Consider the following 19,600-nt stretch of genomic DNA (forward strand, 5'->3'; position numbering starts at 1 on the left):
TGAGGGGGGGCCATTGCCACCTCACTCTGCTTCCATGGAATTCCCAAAAGGGAAGCCCCCTCCCAGAATGCACTGGGAGGTCAATTTTCAATTGGCAATCTCCCCAAGATGCAACATGCCTTCCCAATGTGGGAAAAATGCTCATGGTGAGGGGAGACGACCTTTAATTGTCCACTTGAATGGTTCTGTTGACCTCCCAGAAGTCATGTGGGTGCTAACTTTACCATCACTGATGATATGAAATAGCAATGGGAAGATATCAGGCTCCCCACCAGAATATCTTCCCCTGTCATTTTGCCAGCCCTCCCAACTCCCAGCCCATCCCCAAATGACATTGGAAATTCAGTCCAATGTTATTTTCAACAATGTTGTTGTCATGAAGCCTTTAATTTTCAGGCAGCCTAAACCTTCCCCAGCAAAGACAAATTTCAGAGTAGCTCCAGGCTGTCCTTTGTAGACAATAATTCATGATACCTTTCAATTCCCCCAGGATACCAGCTGAGTGCAAGTGTGATGAAGCTCTTGTACCCGCCCAAAGAATCATTAAACACATTATGCTCAAGTTGAAACGGTGTTTTGAGTGTTTTCCTGCAATACCAGCTGCCTAAATTCTCAAAGATTGTGATGCATGTTACGCATTGTACAACAAGGCAACGCTGGAATTCATGTAGGAGGAAGCAGATCCCCTTTGCCACTTTCCTCTCCTTCCTGCAACACCAAGGCAACCACCAGAAAATATAGGAGAAGATGTTGTAGGCAGATCTTTCTCAACTTTAACAGAAGCCTGCTGCACCCACAATCCCATCTACATCCTCCTATTGTTCGTATTTCCTTCACAAATATGCTTTTCACCTTCAGTGACTTAAATATTCCAGGCCGCCCTAATATTTTGCCAACTTCATTGCAATTTCATTCTAAGTAACGAAACATGGCTCATTTGAGTTATGTGACTCTTACCCCATTGTGCTTCATCTTGGTGGAAGTGTGTGATGTAGGTGCATTTAAAGCTGGTGTTTGAGTGGTTCCACTTCATCATATCGGTTGTGAAAACTTGTGAAATCCTTGCACCTTGTCGGGCTAACCATAGTCAATCCGCTGTGTTGCAAGGTTTTTCAGAGGCAAATGTTTGAGCTTAACTTCAGCTAATACAAAGACTCGCAAAGTCAGTTTCCTGGTTAAAAATGTATCTTTATTTGAACAACAATTGCTGGGAGAGATAGCATTAGGCAGTTCAACACCTATAAGACTATAAGACCATAAGACATAGGAGCAGAGTTAGGCCACTCAGCCCATCATGTCTGCTCTACCATTCAATCATAGCTGATATTTTTCTTATCCCCATCCTCCTGCCTTTTCCCCAACACTCCTAATCCCTTATCAATCAAGAACCTACCTATCTCCATCTTAAAGACACTCAATGATCTGGCCTCCAAAGCCTTCTACGGGAAAGAGTTCCATAGATTCATCACTCACTGGCTGAAGAAATTCCTTACTATATTTGTTTTAAAGAATCATCCCTCCAGCCTGATGTTGTGTCCTCTGGTTCTAGTTTTTCCTATTAGTAGAAATATCCTCTCCATGCCCCCTCTATCCAGGCCTCGCAGTATCCTGTACGTTTCAATAAGATCCCCCCTCAACCTTCAAAAATCCAGCAAGTACAGACCTTGAGTCCTCAACTGTTCTTCATACAACAAGCTCTTCATTCCAGGGATCATTCTTGTGAACATCCTCTGGACCCTTTCCAAGGCCAGTACATTCTTCCTTGGATTTGGGGCCCAAAACTACTCATGGTACTTCAGACAGGGTCTGACCAGAGCCTTATACAGCCTAACAAGTACATCCCTGTTCTTGTGTTCTAGCCTTTTCGACATGAATGCTAACATTGCATTTGCCTTCCTAACTGCCAACCCAACCTGCATGTTAACCTTAAGTGAATCTTGAACAAGGACTCCCAAGTCCCTTTCTATCGCTGATTTCCTAAGCATTTCTCCATTAAGAAAATAGTCTATACCTCCATTCCTCCTTCCAAAGTGCATGACCTCACACTTTTCCACATTGTATTCCATCTGCCACTTCTTTGCCCACTCTCCTAACCTGTCCAAGTTCTTCTATAGTCCCCTGCTTCCTCAATACTGCCTGTCCCTCTACATATCTTTGTATCACCTGCAAACTTAGCAACAGTGCCTTCAATTCCTTTTTCCAAACCGCTAATGTATACTGTGAAAAGTTGTGTTCCCAGCTCCGAGCCCTGAGGCACACCACTAGTCACCGACTGCCCTCCTGAGAAAGACCCCTTTATCCCCACTCTCTGCCTTCTGCCAGTCAGTCAATCCTGTATCATGCCAGGACCTTACCCTTAACACCACTGTTAACTTATTTAACAGTGTCCTATGTGGCATCTTGTTAAAGGCCTTTTGGTAATCTAAATAAATCATGTCCACCCCTCTGAAGAGGAGGCCCTGAGCATTTCAATACCACTCTGAAGTTACAATACACCAGACAGGACAGTTTGCTTTTCCTGCCTACCTGTTAGGTATAAATCAATCATCATTAGTACAAATCAATCATTGTTAACAGTTGTCATACACCTTAGCCAATTACATTCTACCCTCTGACATCATAGGATTTCATTGGTCCATAGAATCCAGATGCTTTTCCCCCCCGTCACTTAGCAACACCTAACGCTTAGCTATTGATTTCAAAGGTACTGTTCTCATTAACTCTCAATTATGTCAATGACCGAGTCAGACAATTGATATTCCCATGTCTGCAAAGCACTGTCTTATCAGTACAAATTGAACAGCTCTATTCATAACTGTTCGTAACTTTTACTGATAAGAATATACACATTCTGTGGTTTCATTGTTCCAAAGAACGTGATTCGTCTCACTCAGTTTTCTTCCCATCATGCTCTGGAGTAGCCTGCCTTTGGCTAAAGTGTACAGATTACTTTAAAAATACCTTTTAAAATCCAAAGTATATGTTTAAGTCAGAAATACTTGTTCAAATCTCTTACGTGTTCAAATCTCTGATTATATGAAGTTTCTTTAACAGGCTATCATGAGGATAATTATGTTCATGGTAGAAATATTCATGTCGAGGCCTATGATAATGGGAGTCAGCCTACAGTTTTTCCCATGCTTCACATTCTTCACCAAGGAACCAGCACAAAGTACAAAATCAACAGCAACCTTCTATTTCGTGATGCAAATGATGAACTGGCAAGTTGTTATTTTTGATCCTCAAGCTCCCAGTTCACGCCAACACAAAGATTCAATGGAATATTTAACCTTTTGCAAAAGAACTCCTCCTGCATTTTACCACTTCGTGATAGTGAGATTAGCATAGAAGCAGCTCTCATTATGCACAAGGGACCTGAGCAACTTTGACATCTCACAATAATAGCATCCTGCAGACATGAGATCAAGGAAAACTAACACAGAAAAAGTATTGAAAATGCAGAATAGCTGAGACTCATTCCTATGGTGTTCAGTATTTCTTGGGTGATGAATGGTCAGCACTCATATAAAAATACGTTCTTAAGTTAGTTCAATCCTTACCAAAGCTCCTTGCTGTGCATTCCAGTAGTAAAGAACCTAATGATCTGTTTTCTTAAATATGTCTGTCATATTAATTGATCACATTTAATTTAGAGATTTGCATTTGCACGGAGAAATAAATCATAAAACCCCTATTGTGCAATAGGAGGCCATTCAGCCCATCGCTTCTGCACCAATTTTCAGGAGGTGAATCTTTCCCAGGCCCAAACCCAAGCTCTATCTCCATTATCCCTCACATTTACCTCATTAATCTACATAATCTACACATTCCCAGACACTAAGGGGCAATTTAGCATTGCCAATCCACCTAACCTGCACATCTTTAGACTGTGGGAAGAAACCGGAGCACCCGGAGGAGACCCACACGGACATGGGGAGAATGTGCTGACTCCACACTGTGACCCAAGCTGGGAATCAAACCTAGGTCCCTGGTGCTGTGAGGCAGTAATGCTAATCACTGTGGCACAGTGTTGGAGGTGTCAGGGACAGAATGAAGACTCTGCATCGGAATGCTCAGTAGTCTTAAACTCTGCTCAGCTGGGTACAGATGCTATACCTTGGGTACCATCAATGAACAGGATTCTGATGGAGTAGCAGCAAAAAATATATGATGTATTGTTGGACTTTCCACATTTATTGCGCATAATGGCAAGGAGAATGGATCTCAAGCATGAGTAACATGATATCAGAAACCTTTGTGTTGATTTTAGGCTTTCAAAAATGGCTAGCACATTAGGATGGTTGTGCAGGCAATGGAGGCCTTGCCCACCAGCTTGAGAATTAACAGGAACCCTGTGTTGCCTCCTTTGGGAAGATGCACCAAGTTATTTGCCTCGTCGGGAATTAAATAGCTATCTGCAGGCCTTTCCCATGGTCAAGGATCCAGGGATGAAAATCTTGCACTCCCCACCAGCAAACCAACTGCCAGCCAATCAGAGGCTGGCACCTGTGCATTGCAGTCAGTGCCACCAGGGGACCGGTGATTGCTGCTAGCCGTGCACCCAGAGAGAGACCTAGATTTAGTGAGGTATCCAGGTCACTGGTGAGTGAGGGCAGGATGCAGATCACAGGGTGGGGGTCAGTGGAGGGATGGTTGGCAGCAAAGATAGAGGGTGGCTGTCAGCAGGCCAGCCCTTTGCCAGCCCACAAGCAACCCAACAAAGCCTTCCACTTATCAACTGCTGCACTCACCTGAAACGCTGCCTCATAGTCTGCTGGCTGAGTCTGTCCCTGCACTGATACAGTTGGAGCAATGTTTGGTGGGGCTCCCAATTGCTACAAAATCAAGAGGATGTTGGCAAAGAGCAACTCAGCAATAGAGCAGGGATCTATTCAACCTCTACTACCTCTACTGAAGCCTGCAGCACATAGAAATGCAAGGAAGAAGAAGAGTAAAGATTTATTATTGCACACATGTGTTACACATTGTTCAACTTGTGAGGACCTGCCCAATAAAGATCCCAATGAGGAGGTGGATGAATAGCAGGAGTTTTTGAAGTGGGCTTCAAGCATGCTAATTATACTTAAGGTGGTGAATTTGAATATGCATCAGGTTCCCTCTCACTATGAGAGGGAGCCTGATTGGGGTTGGCAGGGAGGATTGTGGGAGGTTTGGTGATTGGTGCAAAACCTGTTTTTGCGCTAACACATGATTCTCTGTGCCATCGCAATTCACAATTGGAGCAAGCGAGCCCAAAGAATCATCCTCTCAGCACTTACACTGTCAAATCCCTTAAGAATTTTATGTCTCAACAAGATCATATCTCACTCTTCAAAAATTTTAACTTATTTTTTAAACAGTTCTTTTTCAGTTAAATCTGAAAAGATTGAGCTGGCTTCATCATTTCCATTTCTAGATCCCCACATTATACAAAATCTGAGCAATTTCATCCTTCACATAAAAGATCAGGCAATTTCCCACGAAGGAAAATGGGTGGAATGATGTTTCTTTAACAGCTTATCTTACTGAGATACCGGGGCATCTTTTTTTTTCAAAATATAACTTCCAAAAGTAAATCTCATCTCCAAATTGCCTAATCGCCTGTTGATAAAGAATAAAGAAATAAAATAATCCTTTTAGACAGCAGGATTTATTCCAGATCAATCATTTTGCCTGAAGTAACCTGACTATTGCACCAGAAAAACTGGAGCACGGACTTTGTCAACTTATTCTTGGCAAGAATCAGAATCACCACCTAGGTGGTAACCTTAAAATTGGCAGTACAAGTACTTGTTGAAAATAGGCACACCTATTCTGTTCATTGACACTGGTCTTGAGTAGACTATCCATTAATCCATGAAGGAATAGCTACTAGTGATTCAAAGGCAGGTCATTTAAACTTTTAAAATGATTGATCTAGTTAATACCTGACACTTTACCGTTTCTTTCTGCTAAACTGAACTTCACCAGTTGAGCTACACGGTGGAGCTGCCATAATTACAACACTCTCTGATTTGCAAATTGCACAAGCAACTCTCCAATGACATGGAAGTCAGGGCCAAACATGAAGGTTGGCATTAGATATCTTCCAACTAATAGGCTTTGACAACGAAGTATACTATGAAAGGTCTGACACTGGGAAGTTCCAAAGAACAAAGGGACCTTGGCATGTTTGTTCATGGGTCTCTGAAGACAGAAAGGCAGGTTAACAGGGTGATGAAAAAGGCATATGGCACACTCACCTTTATAATAGTGTAGATTACAAAAGCAGAGAAGTCATGATGGAGTTGTATAGAACTTTGGTGAGGCTACAGCTGGAGTAATGTGTGCAGTTCTGGTCACCACATTGTAGGACAAGAGGGGGTGCAGAGGACTTTCACCAGGATGTTGCCTGGGATGGAACATTTAAGTTATAAAAAGAGGTTGGATAGGCTTGAGTTGTTTTCTCTGGAGCAGAGAAGACTGAGAGGCGACTTGACTGATTTTTTTTATTCATGGGACATGGGCATCACTGGCTGACCAACATTTATTGCCCATCCCTAGTCCCCCTTGAGAAGGTGATGGGAAGCTGCCTTCTTGAATCGCTGTAGTTCATGTTCTGTGGGTTGACACACAACGCCATTAGGGAGGGAATTCCAGGATTTTGACCCAGCGCCTGCAAAGGAATGGCAATATATTTCCAAGTCAAGTTAGTGGGTGGCTTGGAGGGGAACTTGTAGGTGGTGGTGTTCCCATTTATCTGCTGCTCTTGTCCTTCTAGATGGAAGTGGTCATGGGTTTGGAAGGTGCTGTCTAAGAATCTTTGGTGAATTGCTACAGTGCACATTGTAGATAGCGCACACTGCTGCTACTGATCGTCAGAGGTGGAGGGAATGAATGTTTTTAGATGTGGTGCTAATCAAGCGAGCTGCTTTGTACTGAGTGGTGTCAAGCTTCTTGAGTATTGTTGGTACTGCTCCCATCCAGCCAAATGGGGAATATTCCATCACCCTCTTGACTTGTGCCTTGTAGATAGTGAATAGACTCTGGGGAGTCAGGAAGTGAATTACTCGCCACACTATTCCTAGCCCCTGACCTGTTCTTGTAGCCATTGTGTTTATGTGGTGAGTCCATTTGAGTTTCTGGTCAATGGTAACCACAAGGATGTTGATAGTGGGGCTATACTATTCAGTAACAGTTACACCATTGAATGTCAAGGGATGGTGATTAGAGAGTCTCTTAATAATCATGGTCATTGTCTGGCATTTGTGCCACCTGTCAGCCCTAGCCTGGATATTGTCGCGATCTTATTGCATTTGAACATGCAGTGCTTCAGTGTCTGAAGAGTTGCAAATGGTGCTGAACATTGTGCAATCTTCAGCGAACGTCCCCACTTCTGACGTTATGATGGAGGGAAAGTCATTGATGAAGTGGCTGAAGATAATTGGACTCCTGCAGAGATGTCCTGGAGCTGAGATGTCTGACCCTCCACAACCACAACCATCTTTCTATGTGCCAGGTAAGACTCCAACCAGCAGAGAATTTGTCCCCTGATATCTATTGATTCCAGTTTCACTAAGGCCCCTTGATGTCACATTCAGTTAAATGTGGCCTTGATGTCAAGGGCTGTCACTCGCACCTCAGTTCTTTTGTCCATGTTTGAACCAAGGCTGTAATGAGGTCAGGAGCTGAGTGACCCTGGTGAAACCCAAACTGGGCGTCATTGAGCAGGTTATTGCTGAGCAGGTGCTGCTTGATAGCACTGTTGATGACCCCTTCCATCACTTTACTGATGATCGAGTGTAGACTGATTGGGTGGCAATTGGCCAGGTTGGATTCGTCCTGCTTTTTGTGTACAGGACATACCTGGGCAATTTCCCACATTGTTTGGTAGATGCCAGTGTTGTAACTGTATTGGAAGAGTTTGGCTAGGCGAGTAGCAAGTTCTGGAGCACAAGTCTTCAGTACTATTGCCGGAATGTTGTCAGGGCCCATTGACTTTGCAGTATCCAGTGCTTCCAACCATTTCTTGATATCACATGTAGTGGAGTGAATCAAATTGGCTTGAGACTGGGAACCACTGGAGGAAGCTAAGAGGGATCATCCCCTCAGCACTTCTGGCTGAAGATTGCTGCGAATATTTCAGCCTTATCTTTAACACTGATGTACTAAGCTCCTCTATCATTGAGGATGGGGATATTTATGGACCCTCCTCCTCCAGTGAGTTGTTTAATTGTCCACCAGCATTCATGACTGGATGTGGAAGGACTGCAGAGCTTAGACTTGATCTGTTGGTTGTGGGATCAGTTTGTTCTGTCTATCACTTGCTGTTTTTATCATTTGGCATGCAAATAGTCCTGTTTGGTAACTTCACCAGGTTGACACTTCATTTTTAGGTATGCCTGGTGCTACTCCTGGCATGCCCTCCTGCAATCTCCATTGAATCAGAGTTGATCCCCTGGCTTGATGGTAATGATTGACTGGCGGATATACCGGGCCATGAGATTGCAGGTTCTGCTCAAGTACAGTTCCACTGCTGTTGATGGCCCACAGCACCACATCGATGCCCACTCTTGAGTTGCTAGATCAGTTCAAAGTCTGTCCCATTTAGCACAGTGATAGTGCCACACAACATGATGAAGATTATTCTCAGTGTGAAGACAGGACTTAATCTCCACAAGGACTGAGCGGTGGTCATTCTTACTAATAGTGTCATGGACAGATGTATCTGTAGCCAGCAGATTGGTAAGGGTAAGGTCAAGTATGTTATTTCCTCTCATTTGTTCCTTCATCACCTGATGCAGACCTCAGTTTGGCAGTTATATCCTTTAGGAGCTGACCAGTTCGATCAGTAGTACTGCTGCCAAGCCACTCTTGGTGGTGGACATTGAAATCCCCCATCCAGAGTACATTTTACATCCAGTGTTGCTCAACATGGAGAAATACTGATTCATCAGCCTAAGGAGAATGGTACATGGCAATTAGTAAGAGATTTCCTTGTCTATGTTTAACCAGAAGCCATAAGACTTCATGGGGTCCAGAGTCAGCATTAAGGACACCCAGGGCAACTCCCTCTCGACTGTACACAACTGTGCTACCTCCTCTGCTGGGTCCGTCCAGCCAGTGGGACAGGACATATCCAGGGATGGTAATGATGGTTTCTGGGATGTTATCTGTAAGATATGATTTCATGAGAATGGCTATGTCAGGCTGTTGCTTGACTAGACTGTGTGACAGCTCCCCCAATTTTGGCACTAGTCCCCAGATGTAAGTAAGAAGGACTTTGCAGTATCAACAGGGCTGTTTGTTTTGCCATTGTCTTTTCCAGTGCTAGCTCAATGCCAGGTGGTCTGTCCAGTTTCATTTCTTTGTTGAGACTTTGTAGTGATTGTTACCACTGAGTGGCTTTTTCAGTGGGCAGTCGAGAATCAACCACATTGCTGTGGCTCTGATATCACATATAGACCAGACCAGGTAAAGATGGCAGATTTCCTTTCCTAAAGGATATTAGTGAACCAGATGGGTTTTTCTGACAATCGACAATGGTTTCATAGTCAGCAGTAGACTCTTAATTCCAGATATTTTTTATTGAAATTAAATGTCCTTGTACACCAGTCAGTGAAAGTGGAGAGGCAGGTGCAGCAAGAAATTAGGAAGGCAAATGGTATGTTGGTCATCATTGCAAGACAATTTGAGTTCAGAAATAGGGATGTCTTACTACAGTTATGCAGGACCTTGGTGAGAGTATTGCATTCAATTTTGGTCTCCCTACTGAAGAAAGGATATATTTGCCATCAAAAGAGTGCAGCAGAGATTCACTCTTGATACCGGATTGGCAGGACTGTCCTTTGAGGACAGTCGACTAGTTTGACTGGGTCTGTATTCACTGGAATCTAGGATGCGAGGCGAGCTGATTGTGATGTATAAAATTCTAACAGGGCTCGATGGACTAGATGCAAGGAAGAAGTTTTCCCCAGTTGGAGAATCTAGAACCAGGGGTCACAGTCTCAGGATATGGTGTACACCATTTAGGACTAAGATAAGGAAAGATTTCTTCACCAAAGGAAAGTGGAATTCTCTACCACAGAAGGCTATGGTGGTCAAGTCACTGAATATATTAAAGGAAAAGTTAGATAAACTTTTATATTTTAATTGTATCAAGGGGTAATGGGGAAAAAGCAGGAATATGTATTGAGATGGAAGACCAAACATGATCATGTTGAATGATGGAGCAGGCTTGAAGGGCCAAACGGCCTATTCCTGTTCCTAGTTTTCGTGATTTTTGTTTCTATATTTGCGGAACCCCCTGCGTTCATCTAAAGCACATCTCTCTTCTCTGTCCACCACCACCCCCCCCAAAAAGGTCATACCCTTTAACCTCATCCCTGACCAGATTTACCTTCAGTCTGGCTCCCACAACTGCTTCTTCTTTGGGTAATGCTTCTTTGACTGTACTCCCAGCAGTGGCCACTGCTCAAACCTGTTGCTCCTGGGGCTACTGAGCTGCTGGCCAATTGGATTTCTGGCAGCTCTCTACGGTGGACCTCATCCCCTCACTGAGCATAAAATGGCTACGGGGTAGTTGGCTTTTTCATGGGGGTCACCCAATTAACCTTTTAGCTGGTGGGAAGGGGCTGAGTGCAGAGCACATTGTAAGAACCAGCGCCATGTATTGAACTGGCTCACAATTATGAAAAAACATGAGTAAATTTAAAGAGAAGAGGAGAGAAAATAAGAGAGGAACCAACAGAAATGCATGTAATCATTAACCATTAAATACGCTTATCATGGGAAATTTGTCTTCATCCTCTGGTACAGCTTTATTTACATAAGTATTTCTACTTTGTCTCTACATTTTTAGTTTATATCTGAATTGCGCAAAGAACACCACTTGACATAACTTATCTGTCCTAAATAAGGAGAGTGCGGCAGATTTTAAAAAATAGGCTGATTAAATACTTTTGGGTATCAGTGTTATATTCTTCAAATAAAATATTCCACATCTCACAGGCTCATCCTCCTCCCCTCTAACTTAGCACTTATCACTCCTACAAGTGTAATTGATTTGATGTGTTTTTCCAGTTTATAAATATTCAAGCGTTATATAAGTAGCTGTGAGAAGGAAGGAACAAAAATCATGCTGCTCCTGAACTTGCAGCTTGAATTAAGCATCGATGCCATGTACCTTGCCAGGCAAGAACTGAAACTGCGGGGGGTGGGGGATTCAGGTACTTTGGGACCTTCCTACCAAATCTGATGCAATTAGTAATGCAATTCAGGTCAGTTGTCAATATGACTGCCCACAAATCGATGGGTCTATTACACATTATGAGAGCTATGTGTTGAAGAAAATATGCCATTTGTACTCTGGCAATATGTGTTCCAAGAGGAATTGAAATTTGCTGAATTTCCACCAGTGTTAACGGCATCAGAGAATACTTAAAATTTAAGAGTTGACTTTCTGTGATTATAAAGAAATCGACTGCGGTACAGTACCAGTTTATTTATACCACATATTGCCCTCAGTGCCCACACTGTGCCTAAAGAGGTTGCAGGTATTTACCTCAGACTGTTGAGCCTTTTTTGTGATGCCACAATATCCTGCAACCTGCATACTGCCCTTTTGCCCAGCCTTCTCTTATGGCCACCCCTATAATATAAGTACATAATTTGCAATACACACATATTGCTCATTTACAGGGCAAGAGATTTCTGGCAATGATTCAGAGTATTGTTTGCTAGGAGTAATAAATCATGCACATCTCAGTGGCGAAGAGCAAATCAGTCCTGGAAATATGTGCAAGCAACAGCATTTAGCGATACAAAATGAGCTGAAATGTGAAAACGCTCAGCACTTTTAAAATAAATTGCCACTATAGTCTGATGCATTATTTGCCACTTATGACAGGTAATTATTGCTCTTCTCTTTATTTTTGTTTTCCACCAAAGACAACCTTTTGCTTTTAATCTTCGACAACCAGTGAAGGTGGAGGAGGAAACATTCAAGCCACAAACTGCCTCCTCCACCAATTTGCTATAAAATATGAGAAACAGTTCCCATGTGTGATATGGCCAATAAAATCAGAAAGCTCCTGGCCTGAGTTTTATATTCCCAGTGGGTTTTGAGCTGTGGGGAAGTGAGTGGAAGATAGAGTGTGAAATTGAATGGACAGGATTCCCGCCAGGATTCCACCAGATCCAACCCAGACAAAATTATATTGTGGGGTAGGCAGGGCCTCAGACAGGAAGTCCAGCCTTGCCCCTATTAAGACCCTTGAGCATCCTTCACAGGGGCTATAACAGACTTTACATCTGGCCAACTTTAATGGGAAAAAATATCTATATATGGCCACCTTCTTTAATACAGCTTAACATTTTCACTACAGCTTTAAAACTATATTTATTTTCCTTTCGATTTTACAAATATCATTTTGTATCAATTTGCATAAATGCATTCATTCCATTATATTCCTTTATAAATGTTGTAAGTAAAATAATACCACTGAGGCAGTGAGTCAAAATACAGTGGTTTTTATTCCAAAGCTTTGGGGAGAAACTGGCTCTGATTAAGGCTTACCAGACTTCTCATAGAACACAGACACAAGTGGACATTTATACATTATAAGCTCCAGCAGAAATCACGATTCAAAGTTCCAATTCCTGCCAGACCTCCAGTTCTTCCTTCCTAGGTCGTGATGCAGCCCCAGAGTTAATCAGGAATTACAGTCCTGCAGACAGGACAAAGGAAATTCCTTCTACAGCAGTACTGGCATCCCTTCTTTGAAGTTACTTGTGCGATCGCGGCTGTCCCAGCAGGACTATTCCTGTTAAAAGCCAGTATTGTAAACTACCATCTGTGTAATGATTCCCACTAATACAAACAGGTAAGATTTGCAAAGTCTACAAAATAACAATCACATTTGACTATCAACTGTTATAAAAGTTCACATACCTTAACATGAACAAATAACTTGTATTACTGCCGGGAACAGTAAAAGGTTAAGGAGATCAGTCATGAGGAAGGGTTATGTTTGTGACATATTCTAGATACAAAATCCATTAACCCTTTCCCTTCAGGTACAAAATGCATTCATCCTTTTCCCTATTTCAATAAACATCATCAATTTTATTTACCACATGGTCATTTAGTATTTAATTACAGAATATGTAATCCCTTTGTCTTCTTCAATGGCAAAACTTTTGAGTTTTTCTATTAGATATACGGACTAATTAAACTGTAGACCTTGTAAAATATTAAAGCATTTTTAAGAGTATTTATTAAAGAGTAAAATCTGTTTTTGAAAAAACTCCTAGGGTTGAAATTATTTTTTGTATGCTTAGCTGTAGCCTTTAATCTTATGTAGCAGTTTTTTGGCATTGATCCTACATATGGAGTAAATAGATCAGGTTTACATTTTTCACTTTGAAAGGAACATTGTTAGATGGATTAACTCACATGGTGTGCCATGCCAGTCAACTCACTAATTAAGAGGTAGACCCTTTTCCCACTTTAGTTTTCTACATATCAAATATACACATTATAAAGCACATTATTTGGTGTCATCAGTGACTAGGTTCCACAATCAATGGCTTGTTATTAATATAAAGACGTGAATTATGCACACCCTGTACAAAATGCACAATTCCCCCCTCATAATCCTTCAGACATATCTGGCGGTTGTTATCAGCACGTTACAAATTTTAAAGCAAGAATTTGAGAAAATCATTTGCAAGTCATTCTTCCAAAATCAAGGCATCAACACAGAAGGATTAATCAGTGTACAGGTCTAGGAAACAACGATCTTTCTATTTTAGCATGCACTTTTAATGCTGAAGTTACTAAAGTGTTGCAATAGTTATGCTGCTGAAATCTCAGACAAAGTCTCATAGAACCATAGAGATTTAAAATGGTTTTCAGTGTCCATGTGAGAATAGCATATCAGCGGCCCATTTTACACCCAATTTGCTTTCCTATTGAAGGGCAATTTCATCCACATGGAAAATTACATCAGCAGAACTACTGACCATTTAACCAATCACAGCTGCACCAGATGGGGTATCTGTTCTAATTCTCCTCCCTTGCTTGCTTCCAGTGACCTTCAGTGCTTCTTTATTTTTCAAAGGGCTATTCCAGTTCCTTGAAAGTAATTGATTAGCAATGATGGACAGCAATCTTTTAGCAGTGCATCTTGTTGCTTCAAAAGCAGCTAATGACAAATAATTCCACATTCTAATCACCTGTGATGCAGGTAATTATTTTTCGAACCTCTGCTTCACTTGCTGATTATCTAAAATTTGGAACATTTTGCTAACTAACAATCAACACTATTTATTTAATCATAACCGTTCACAATCTTGAGCATTTCAATCAGGTCACCTATCAACCTTCTAGGCTCGAGTGATGTAAGTCCTAATTTCCCAGGTCTGTCTTTATACCTGTAATCCTCATATTTGACAAAATACTAATGAATCTAGGATATGGCTTTTAGTTGCTATTATTCTTCCTATTATTGGGTGTCTAATTATGAATTATAACAAGGCGATCATAATGACCCCCAATGTGAAACTCTGTAAACCTATCACAATTTCTTTCCAGAATTGGCACTCATGATGCAGGACAATTTAGAAGCCAGGGAATTATGATTCATTGACTTATTACCAGCTGGATGGTGGAAAATAAAGTGCTGCAAGAGCATTTAAAATACTGCAGTCACAGTTACGATGAAAAGCAAAAACTCTGAAGTATTTTATGAAGATAGCCTGGACCCTAAATTTTTACCATTGAATTTGGCATGGGTGAGCATAAGGTATTTCACTCATGGTATGATTCAAGTGACCACTAGGAAGTTTTTATCAAACAAAGTTTATTTAAGAACATAGTTAAAATATAAGAAAAACTAACATAGCTTTTACCAATTTCAAGAATCAAACATGATTCGTAACAGCTAGCTAACATAGATCACTTCTTAGGCTTGGCATAAAAAGCAAGTATGCTTATGTGATACTGGAATTTAAAGTTTTTAACACCAGTTATGAATTGGTCCATTAAATGTTGGATTAAAACTCTGAGTCTTCCCAGTCCTGGAACTTTCAGCACATCTCTAGAGAGAAAGGGAGAGAGAGACAGATACACTGCCTGCCTCCACCAGCTTCTAGCTAGCAACTCACAGACAGCAGAAATTCCAACAACAGAGAGCACGGAAAACAAGAGATACTGCTTTCTGTCTGCAGTCCGCACAAGAGGACATGAGATTGTTTTGGCAGGTAAGGCAAAGGAGAATCCAAAAAGCTTCTGAAAAAAATGTATAAAGAACAAAAGAGTAACCAGGGAGAGATTAGGGCCTCTAAAGGGTTAACAAGGTCAAATATGTGCAGATCCCCAAGAGATGGATGAGATCCTAAATGAATATTTCACATCAGTATTTACTGTTGAAAAAAACACAGATGTTAGAGAACTTGGGGAAATAAATAGTGACACTTTGAAGAGTATACATATAACAGAGAAAGAAGTGTTGGAAGTTTTAAAGCGCATCAAGGTAGATAAATCCCCAGGACCTGATAGTCAATATCTTTTTCCAAAAGTAGGGGAGTTTAAAACTAGTGGGCACAGGTTTAAGATGAGAGAGGAGAGATACAAAAGAGTCCAGAGAGACAATTTTTTCACACATGGTGTGGTGTCTGGAACAAACTGCCAGAGGTAGTAATTGAGGCAGGTACAATTTTGTCTTTTAAAAAGCATTTAGACAGTTACATGGGCCAAACAGGGGCAATTGGGACTAGCTTAGGAGTTTAAAAAAAAGGATGGCATGGACAAGTTGGGCTGAAGGGTCTGTTTCCTTGCTGTAAACCTCTATGACTCTATGACTCTATGACACACTGTATCTGAGAGAAATGAAACTAAAACCTTGGACTTCTCTGTGGAAAAAATCTGTCCCCAGGCAGAACCTGACCTGTCAATCATGTTTCACCCAACAATTCTGGAAATCTCATAAAACCTAGGACACCACATTAGTTCAGATTAAAAATAAACATGAAGTCCATTGTATTGTTTCAGCAACAATTAAAGGACTTTGCCCCTGGCCATGAACTCAGAAGCCTTGTCACTGGTGCAGTCCACTACCCCAGCCATTGCCTCAAGGTGAGACAGGCTGTTCGTAAATTTACTTGACACCAAGTTTAGTTTTGACCCCATATCCTTCGGTACAAAAAACCCTGCTTCCATCTTGAATATTATCTGCATTTGCTGCCACATCAGCCAGCTGACCACTGTAACTTTGGTAAGTGTCTTTGTCACCTTCTAATACAGTTACACAAATACATATCCTGGTCTGCCTCCCATCCACCACCCTCTATAGTTATTAGCTTATCTAAAGGTCAACAGTTCCTATCATATCTTGCATGTTCCTTTCAGCCATCACATTTGTTCTCTTCAAGTATCTCTGACTTACTTTTCATTGGCTGACTGTCACTTGATGTCTTAGATTAAAGTGCAACATCCTTGTGTTTTAGATCTCTCCATTTGCCTTTCTGGTCTCTACTAACATCACAATCACTACCTCCAAGCCCAGCTCTTTAATCCAAATTACCAAACACCAGTCAACCCCTTTGCTTCAGTATTCCAGACCACACTGTCTGAAATTCCTTCCCTTATACATCTTACCCTATCCACATTGCCTCCTCCCTTACCTTCTTAAATACCCTTCTTAAAATGTGCCTTTTTGGCCAGGTTTTGGGCCATCTTGCCATATACACAATGCCAACAATGGTTTTGTGGGCAGCATGCTACTTCTGAGTTAGTAGGTTAGAGTTCAAGTCCCAGGCCAAAATCTTGAATGCTTAATCTGGGCTGATACTTCAGTACAGTGCAGAAAGGGTGCTGTCCCACTGAAGGTGCTGTCATTTGGATGAGATAGAGTCATAGAGATTTGCAGCAAGGAAACAGGTCCTTCAGCCCAATTTGTCTATGCCGCCCTTTTTTTTAAATCCCTAACCTAGTCCCAATTGCCCGCATTTGGCCTATATCCTTCTATGCCCATCTTACCCATGTAACTGTCTAAACACTTTTTAAAACGCAAAATTATACCTGCCTCTACTACTACATCTGGCATCTTGTTCCAGACACTCACCAACCTCTGTGTGAAAAAATTGCCCCTCTGGATCTCCCCTCTCACCTTAAACCTATGCCCTTTAGTTTCAGACTCTCCTACCTATGGGAAAAGATATTTACTATCTAGCTGATCTATGCAACTCATTATTTTATAGACCTCTACAAGATCACCCCCCAGCCTTCTACGCTCCAGAGAAAAAAATTCCAGCCTCTCCTTATAAGTCAAACCATCAAGTCCTGGTGGCATCCTAGTAAATCTTTTCTGCACTCTTTCTAGTTTAACAATATCCTTTTTATAATAGAGTGACCAGAACTGAACACAGTATTCCAAGTATGGCCTTACCAATGTCTTGCACAACTTCAACAAGATGTCCCAACTCCTGTATTCAATGTTCTGAACAATGAAATCTAGCATGCTGAATGCCTTCTTCATCTGTCCACCTATGCCTCCATTTTCAAGGAGCTATGGACCTGAACCTCTAGATCTCTTGGTTCTATAACTCTCCCCAACACCCTACCATTAACTGAGTAGTCCTGCCCTGGTTCAATATATCAAAATGTTGACCAAGATGTTAAATTCTGTCTGCCTTCCTAAATAAGATGTTCTGCCTGGTGACCAGGTCAATATTACCCCTCCACCAACACCACTAATAGAAGTTTATCTAGTCATTATTTTATTGCCATTTGTGGAACTTTACTCTGTACAAATTGCTTAGATTAAAACAGTGATTACACTTTAACATAAGAACATAAGAACATAAGAAATAGGAGTAGGAGTAGGCCATCTAGCCCCTCGAGCCTGCCCCGCCATTCAATAAGATCATGGCTGATCTGTCGTGTCTCAGTTCCACATTCCCGCCCTCTCCCCATAACCCTTAATCCCCTTGCCTATCAAAAACCTATCAACCCGCGTCTTAAAAATATTTAGCGAGGCAGCCTCCACCACTTCAACGGGCAGAGAATTCCAGAGATTCACTACCCTTTGAGAGAAGAGGTTCCTCCTCAACTCTGTTCTAAACCACCCCCCCTTTATCTTGAGGCTGTGCCCTCTAGTCCTACTGTCCTTTCTGAGCGGGAAGAGCCTCTCCACCTCTATCCTATCCATCCCATTCATCATCTCATACGTCTCAATGAGGTCTCCCCTCATTCTTCTAAACTCTAACGAGTACAAGCCTAGTTCATTCAGCCTCTCCTCATAGTTCAACCCCCTCAACTCCAGTATCAGCCTAGTAAACCTCCTCTGCACTCCCTCCAAGGCCAAAATATCCTTGCGTAAGTACGGCGACCAAAACTGCACACAGTACTCCAGCTGCGGCCTCACCAGTGCCCTATACAGCCGCAGCAAGACCTCACTACTTTTATATTCAATCCCCCTCGCTATGAAGGCCAGCATCCCATTCGCCTTCCTGACCACCTGCTGCACCTGCAGGCTGGGTTTTTGCGACTCATGCACAAGGACCCCAAGGTCCCTCTGCACCGTCGCATGCTGCAGTTTTTCGCCATGTAAGTAATAGTCCTTCCTACCATTATTCCTACCAAAGTGGACAACCTCACATTTGCCAACATTAAATTCCATTTGCCATTTCCTGGCCCATTCGCCCAGCCTATCTAGATCCTTCTGCAGACTCTCCACACCCTCCGCACAATTTGCCATTCCACCAATCTTGGTGTCATCAGCAAATTTCGACACCATACACTCGGTTCCCTCCTCCAGATCATCTATATAAATGGTAAAAAGCTGAGGCCCCAGCACCGACCCCGGGGCACTCCACTAGTCACCAACCGCCAATCTGAATAGCACCCATTGACTCCTGCTCTCTGCCTCCTATTTGACACAGTAAAAAGTCTGACAACACCAGGTTTTAGTCCAACCTATTTATTTGATAATATTTGATAATATTTGATAATATTATCAAATAAATAGGTTGGACTAAAACCTGGTGTTGTCAGACTTTTTACTGTGTTTACGCCAGTCCAACGCCGGCATACCCACATCATGACTCCTATTTGACAGCCAATCCTCTATCCACACTAACACCCTATCCCCAACTCCATGCCCCCTGACCTTCTGTAATAACCTCTTGTGAGGCACCTTGTCAAACGCCTTCTGAAAATCAAGAAACACCACATCCACCGGCTCTCCTCTATCTACCACCCTAGACACATCCTCATAGAACTCCAATAAATTCATCAGACATGACCTCCCCTTAACAAAACCGTGCTGCGTCTGCTCTATCAAACAATTCTCCTCAAGATGCCTCGCTATTTTCTCCTTGATCACGGATTCTAACATTTTACCTACAACAGACATTAAACTAACCGGCCTATAATCCCCTGCCTTTTGCCTGCCACCCTTCTTAAACAACGGCGTAACATTAGCCATTTTCCAATCTTCCAGCACTTCCCCGGAATCCAGCGACGTTTGGAAAATAATCACCAAGGCATCCACTATCACCTCCGCCATTTCTTTCAGAACCCTTGGATGCATTCCATCCGGTCCTGGGGACTTGTCCA

Source organism: Carcharhinus amblyrhynchos, chromosome 8, assembly GCF_965287045.1.
Source record: "Carcharhinus amblyrhynchos chromosome 8, sCarAmb.v2.hapA, whole genome shotgun sequence".
NCBI lineage: Eukaryota > Metazoa > Chordata > Chondrichthyes > Carcharhiniformes > Carcharhinidae > Carcharhinus > Carcharhinus amblyrhynchos.